This window comes from Pteronotus mesoamericanus, unplaced genomic scaffold, assembly GCF_021234165.1.
Source record: "Pteronotus mesoamericanus isolate MK-2021 breed Mesoamerican mustached bat unplaced genomic scaffold, CSHL_Meso_final contig_50, whole genome shotgun sequence".
NCBI lineage: Eukaryota > Metazoa > Chordata > Mammalia > Chiroptera > Mormoopidae > Pteronotus > Pteronotus mesoamericanus.
Window position 1 is genome coordinate 40,448,221 of NW_026555186.1, and position 7,098 is coordinate 40,455,318.

A 7,098-nucleotide genomic window follows, 5' to 3' on the forward strand; every position below is an offset into this window, starting at 1 on the left:
ATTAAATCATTATTTTCTTTACTAAGTAGAATACTTACTGACATAACTACTAAACAATTATGCTAACAAAGTAATATTTCTAAGTAAAACATTTAACATAATTTGAAGGAAAATTACTTGATACTGTATTTCAAAAGAATAATAAAATATCCATGGGCTCTTGGGACAATATCCTCTTGGAAATAGTGTAAACAATTGTAGGTATAATTAAAATGCATTTCAGGCTTACAAGCAGATTTCTGTTGCCCTCTTTAAAACATGTAAACTAATCCTTATAAATACCCATCATTTTCCCTAAGAAGAAAAAAGGAAAAACTTTTGTGGGAATGTGTGAAGGGCCGTGTGTGTGGTATGTGTGTGTGTGTGTGTTAAAATGCTGGCCCCTTTTCAGGTGGATTGGTATAGCCTAGATGCCATGTATCTTTTGAACCTTTAAAAGAATCGTTATTTGTGGGAATTGAACATGGTACAATTGCTACAGGCTATGGACAAAACAAACAAATACACAGAGAGATAGTTTAATTGATGCTGATAATAACAACAGGTTGACCCCAAGGCAGGCAGAAAATTGCAGGAAAAAAGGCTCCATTTTCTATACAATTATGAATGTGTTTTAATGTTTGTGATGCTTTGATTATCCATTTATAAACAGTAGTAGTAACAGCTATAACAAATCAAAATAATATCAGCATTACCTGAATCTCTTCTTCCTCTTCCTCTTCTCCCTAATATTACCATCTTTATACAAAAAGAGGTTACTTACTTCTCTGTGGAGGTGATTTCTCCTAATGATTTTGTATGAATATAAACCTACATGCTGGTCATTTCTATCCAAACCTCCCAGCTTTGAAATAAAGCCCAAGAAATATTTGTCTGTACTTTCCTCAAGAAAATTACTCCTTTTTATTTTTATTTTTTTCAGAGGGAAGTGCGAAAGAGGCCAGCACTTTCTGGCCTCTTTGATTCCCAGAGGTTGGAGTACAGTAATTGATTTCCCAAACCCATTGAGTCAAACATGAGACACAAGGATGAATAAAACATAGTCCTTGACCTCAAGTAGACTGACAAAGGATCATAACAGGAGAAGAATTCTGTAATGAATATACATACAAACATTAAAGTTTTAGAAAAGAATGAAGATGAACTAATTTTGTTGAGATTCAACACATTCTTTCCTAAAAGACTGAAACCAACCCTCTGAGAGGGAAGTGGCAATTTCTCACTTAGCAAAAGAGAAAACAAAATCCTTCAACAGATCATTCAATTTCACACTGCTAATGAGTAGCAGATTTAAGATTGGAAATGATGTCTCCCTGCATACTTACCCCCACCACTGCTCATAAACCTATGTATTCCATCATATCGACCAGAAGCAAAATTACAATTGAATATGGGCAGGGAAACAAACTCCTCCTGCAAGGATGCAGGTAGAATCAAGAAAGGTTTTGCATTAAAAAATGTTTGAAGGTTAAATAGGAGTTTTAGACATTGACAAGATGATGACCACTTGCGAAGGTTCAGAGACATGCTCACACATTTGATAGCAATCTATAATGTTTTTATTTGTGTGTTTTTTATTCCAGGGGAGAGCACTAATGCGGTCCCCCTCTACCATAAATTATGCAGTAGAGTTTCCCATGTTTGGAGAAATTGCAGAGGTCTGCACATCTGGAGAGCAATAGGTAAGTCTCGCCCTGGGAAAACCACCTTCATCTTCATGGTATGTCCCCTGCCAGGTAAGTATTCTTCACAGGTTTTGAAATTTTTAGAGAATGCATCCATAACTGAATTTTTATGCAAACAAGAACTAAGTAATTTAGTACATAAAGAATAAGCTACTTCAAGTAATTTCATAAATAGGAAAAATTAAAATAAAATCAGAAATGAAATACCAGATTAAAAAGCAGATTTTTTTTCTTTTTTTTAGTGTTAACATTTGTCCTCACTTTTTAAACTAACTTTTTGGGGGTAACATTGGTTAATAAAATTATATAGATTAAAATTATATAGATTTCATTTGTGCAATTGTATTTTTTTTTAATTACAGTTTACATTCAATACTATTTTGTAACAGTTTCAGTGCAAGGCATAGTGGTCAGAGAACCACGTATACTACAAAGTGCTCTCTCTGTTATCCCCAGGGCCCACCTGCCACCACATAGTCACCAAAATAGCATTGCCTGTATTCCTCAGGACGCGCTTCACATCATCGTGCTTATTATGTAACTACTCATTTGTATTCTTAATCCCTTCACCCTTTTCACCCAGTCCCCCCAAAGCATTCTTTTATTTGCAGAAACAACAAGGGGAAGGGCACTTTGTCTTCCAAGGACTCCTTGTTTGTTGCTCATTAAGAGCAATTACAGAGATGGTTACTTGAAAATATTCCTGATGATTATATTTATCCTTGATTATAGTTTAATTAATACAAACACAGGATGGGGCAAAAGTAGGTTTACAGTTGTGAGTACATGAGTTTATTCTTGTACTATTATTTATTAATTATTGTATTATTTTCCATATGAACAAAACCTACTCTTGCCCCACCCTGTATAATGAGACTATTTTCCACTGGCCTTGCGCTAGGAAAAATTTTTATGTGATATTTCCCTTTTAGGACCATTCCTTTACCTACCTTTAATATTTCCCTGTCTTCCTTTACAACAACATCATGAAGGGTCTAGCTTCTTACACTACATCAATACTTCCCTGTTTCTTTTAATGACAAAACCAAAATCTTACTTATCTCACTGATAAGATAAGAGTTCCCTGGTAAAGATCCTAATCTTAGAGACTGATGATTAAATAAAGTACTACAAATTTGAATTCAGTTGCTATGCTTAGAACACGCTATACCGTGAGCAAGTAGATTCCTCCTTAGAGATTCTAGAATAAAGATCAGTATCAGAAAAAATTTTAAAGAAATACCACATCAACAATTTAGAAATTAACTTGTATTAATTGAATAGATAGCTAAAAAGTAATTGCTAAAATTAAAAATAAAATTTTAATAACTATATTTTGCAATATAAAATAATTTTTTTTGCTAAGTAGAAAAGATAGTATTGCAATTAATAGCAACATTTATACAAAAACCTCTATGTATATGTATATACTATGTATACATGTGTGCATTTTTAAAGGAAATAGACACACAGCTGCTTTGAGAGTCTTAATGGGAATGGATTGATTTTAAAATCAAGGATAATACTTCCATATAATGATTAAAGAGTTTAGATTTCTTGAGAATGAAAATAGAGGAAAAATAAGTGAAAAGTAAATATTGGCTACGAGTGTATTTTAGTGTCTGTATACATATATAAAATTGTATACTTATACATGTAAATCATCATAAAGTAATAAATAACATTTTATTACAAATATATAAAATGTATTTCAATGTTCCTGTACAACAGCTAGAAAAATAGTCTTGTCTTTTTTTATTATTAAGTTGTTGCAGTTCTCACTTTTCTCCCCTTCCTCTCCTCATGCAGTCGCACCCTCTGGCCATCCCCAGCCAATCCTCATGTTGTTGTTAACATCCCCCGCCCCCTCTTCTTTCCAGCAGCTGTCAGTCTATTCTATGCATCTAAGCTTCTGTTACTATCTTGTTTGTTAGTTTGTTGTAAGGGAGGTCTTTATCGGATGAGAAATATATAACACATATAGGCATAAAGTTGAATTTTATTATTTACAGAAACTTTACATAGAAACTAAATATTCCTTTCATTGGAAGGTTTAAATGCAAATTTGAATAATTGGACATATAAACCATATCCCCAGAAGGGACTATTTTATATTACTAAAAATATAAGTTCTCAGTAATGCATATAAAGCATTACAATTTAAATAATTACATCAAAGTTGAACTTGGTATTATGATACTTAATAAAAAGTAAATTTGAAAGGTTCATTTAGAAGAAAATATGTAGAATTATGAAATAATTAAAAAGTGACTTGCCACATTAGATATTAGAAATATTATTTAGCATCAATACATAAAATACTACAGAATTTGTATAATATTTTAAACATTGAGTGAAATAAAAGGTCAAGATCTGAAATATCAATAGTGACATACCAACTCTTGTTATATAATAACATAAACCTTCCAAGGGAAAAATTAAAACAAAATGATTATATAAAATTATTATGTGAGTGTGTTTGTAACAATTATGGAAAATGTTATTTCTCTCTTAACATTTTAAATTAAAATACATGTCAGTGGCATTAAGTACTTAAAATGAACATTAAAAAATTAGGAAGTAATGAAATAGAATAATGAAAGTTCTTTGGTGGAATAGCATTTTTATTTTTTGGATTTTATAGGATAAATTATGATGAAATATGTGTGCATATTGATCTATGGGAAAGAATATAATTAAAACCTAAATTAAATTGTCGTAACTGGGATTTAGGCTCTTTCACAGGATTGCTAAGAAAGCATTCTGAGGCCTCGCACATGGGAGATTGTGCTGTGGCATGGTTTATTTGTATGTAAATAAATGTAAAATCTTAAGATATTATTTTACACAATGAAGTTAACAAACAAAACCCCAAAATACCCAAAGCTAGTGATATTGCAGAGAAATTGCCATATTTATTCATTACTGGTAATTTAATGATTCAGCACAGACTTTTTGAAAAGCAATATGGCAGAAAAATTAAGTTGCTTTAGACTTAAATACTGTATTTCCATTCCTATTTTGTCCCAAATAAAGGCAGTTTCTTTGGAAAAGATAATAATGTTGGGAAAAATAGAAGGAAGAAGGAAAAGAGGAAGACCAAATATGAGATGGGTTGACTCCATAAAGGAAGGCATCGGCATGAGGTGAGCAGGGATGTTGAAAAAATGACACTGTGGGCATCACTCATTCATAGAGGAGCCAGAAGTCAGAACTGACCCGATGGCAAGTAACACACACAGTCAAGCAAAAGCCATAATATCCTCAAATATGTTCATTGTAGCTTTAATAATTATAGCAAATCATGAATAAAAGTATTCAATATTAAAATATTTTACAAACATACAGCACAATCAAATAGAATGTGCATATGTACATGTGTGTATGTTATATCTATTACTATAAATATGAAGGAAATGTAGAAAAGCTAGAATGTTTATGACATAAGCTAGGTGAAAGACAGTATGAAATGCGTTAAATTAATGTTGCAAATATATAAACATATGTGTCACCAATCATTGACAGTGGATAATAATAGGTTAACTGCATAAACTAACCAACATTAATTTATTGGCTTATTAATATGTTAACATAAAAGGTAATAAATTCCTTGACTCAGATCTCTGCCATTCTGCTCATTTAAACTATCTGCTGGGCAAATACCATCATTTATATCCTGACTATATAAAAAAATAATGTATTTTCTTAAACCAAATGATTACATTTTTAAGAACAATGATTCAACTGAAAATCATAGTAACAATTTTGAATACTATACTAGGTGATATACACTTTAATCTGGTGGGCTTTTCTCTATACTCAAATGTTATACCTGAATATCAATGCATTGAATCCAAATACAGGGTTTATTTTTATTAATATGATAATGAGTTTTAAAGGAGGTAGAACCATGATTTGTTAATTGCCAGATAATTCCATTGATCCATTCATTTGCCCATTCTTAATATAAATATTTCTTGTGTCTTTATTATGTGCTTGAAACTGCCTCTGGTATTATTGAACTTACACTTTTAGAGAAGAAAGGCAGTTCCAGGGCCTCATTGGTGCCCTGCCTAGCTCCTCTTGGAACCTTTTAAAGATTTGGTGTACCTACCCCCTACTGCCAATAGTAGCATTTTATGGTAATGATTCACATCTGTAACCTTCCCTAAAACCTTGCTCTGAGGATACTGTAGTCCTCTTGCTTGGAGATGCCCGGGAATTAAGCCTTTGCCTCTCCCCTGTCTTGAGGCAGCCTGTATGCGAAGGCTGATTGATGCTGTGTGTAAAAGTCCAATAACCTTACTTCAAGACAGCATATACTCTGTGGGACAATTTATGTTTCAAAGCTTCCCTGTGTGATGAGGCTGAAGCTGAACTTCACTCTAACTACACCTTTGCTTAACTTCCTCCTCTTCCCTGTCCTCTTCCCTCACTCCCATGTAGGTTTCTTCTGAGAGCTCACTCTTAATAAGCTACTTGCCTCATGAATCCCATGTCAGGCTCTGCTTATAGAGAATCCAATCTAAGATAATGATTAAACAAGTAATTACAATTATGTATTATGTGTGTTGTGAACAGTGAAGAGCAGAAAGCTCTGGGTATACAATGTAGAAGTTTTATCTTAGAGTAGAGGGTCAGGGTTATCCTCCCTGAGGAAAGAACATTTAAATTGAGCCCCTACTTCTTTTATCTATCTTGTTTTAAAGTAGCATGGCCTGCATTTGTGAAGTGTCTGCCATAGCTGATGCCTAATAGTTGGTCCATCTCATGGCTGAGCCCTTTTGCTCATTAGCTTCAAACTATGAACACTGGTCACTGATAAGAATGAAACCACCATAGAAAGTGACATTACTTGGGCATGCTACCCATCTCTGTACATTAGGAACTGTTTTAGGAAACATCCACGACACTCTGTGATTGTGGACGTCCTTCAACCTGCATGTGTATACACACATACATGTAGTTCTCCACATATGTACACAAATAACTAGCATACTCATTTTGGTAATAAAAACTGGCTAGTAGAATTTGGGTGGTGAACAAAATAATACTATGTTTAGTGCAGTTCTGTTAGGGGCCTCTATAGCTATGCTTCTGTTTAATGTTGTTTAACGTTATAGAAATAATGCTTTTATTAAACCAAATGTTGGAGTTAAAATCCATACTGTGAAACAGAGAGGTAGACTATTGGTTCTCATTTACATAGTATATATCCTATTTAAGGTGCAGATGTGGAGTGTAAGATGCACCAATCACTGAGACCTTCGAGGAGAGAGGGGGCACAACTTTAAAGAAAAAAGCCATCTGCATGGCAGCTATGATGACAAGAAATAAGAAGGTAAATGATACTAATGCTTTTAATTGCTTGCTATAGTGCACCAGTTACTAGAAAACAGAATTATATATAATT

General features: G+C 33.1%; 1 non-coding gene across 1 annotated transcript; it reads right to left on the minus strand.

Moving 5' to 3' along the window:
* Positions 1–1,580: 1,580 nt before the first annotated feature.
* LOC129074777 (U1 spliceosomal RNA) lies at positions 1,581–1,744 on the minus strand. Its single transcript, XR_008529581.1, has one exon. It is a non-coding gene; the product is annotated as a U1 spliceosomal RNA (small nuclear RNA).
* Positions 1,745–7,098: the final 5,354 nt, after the last annotated feature.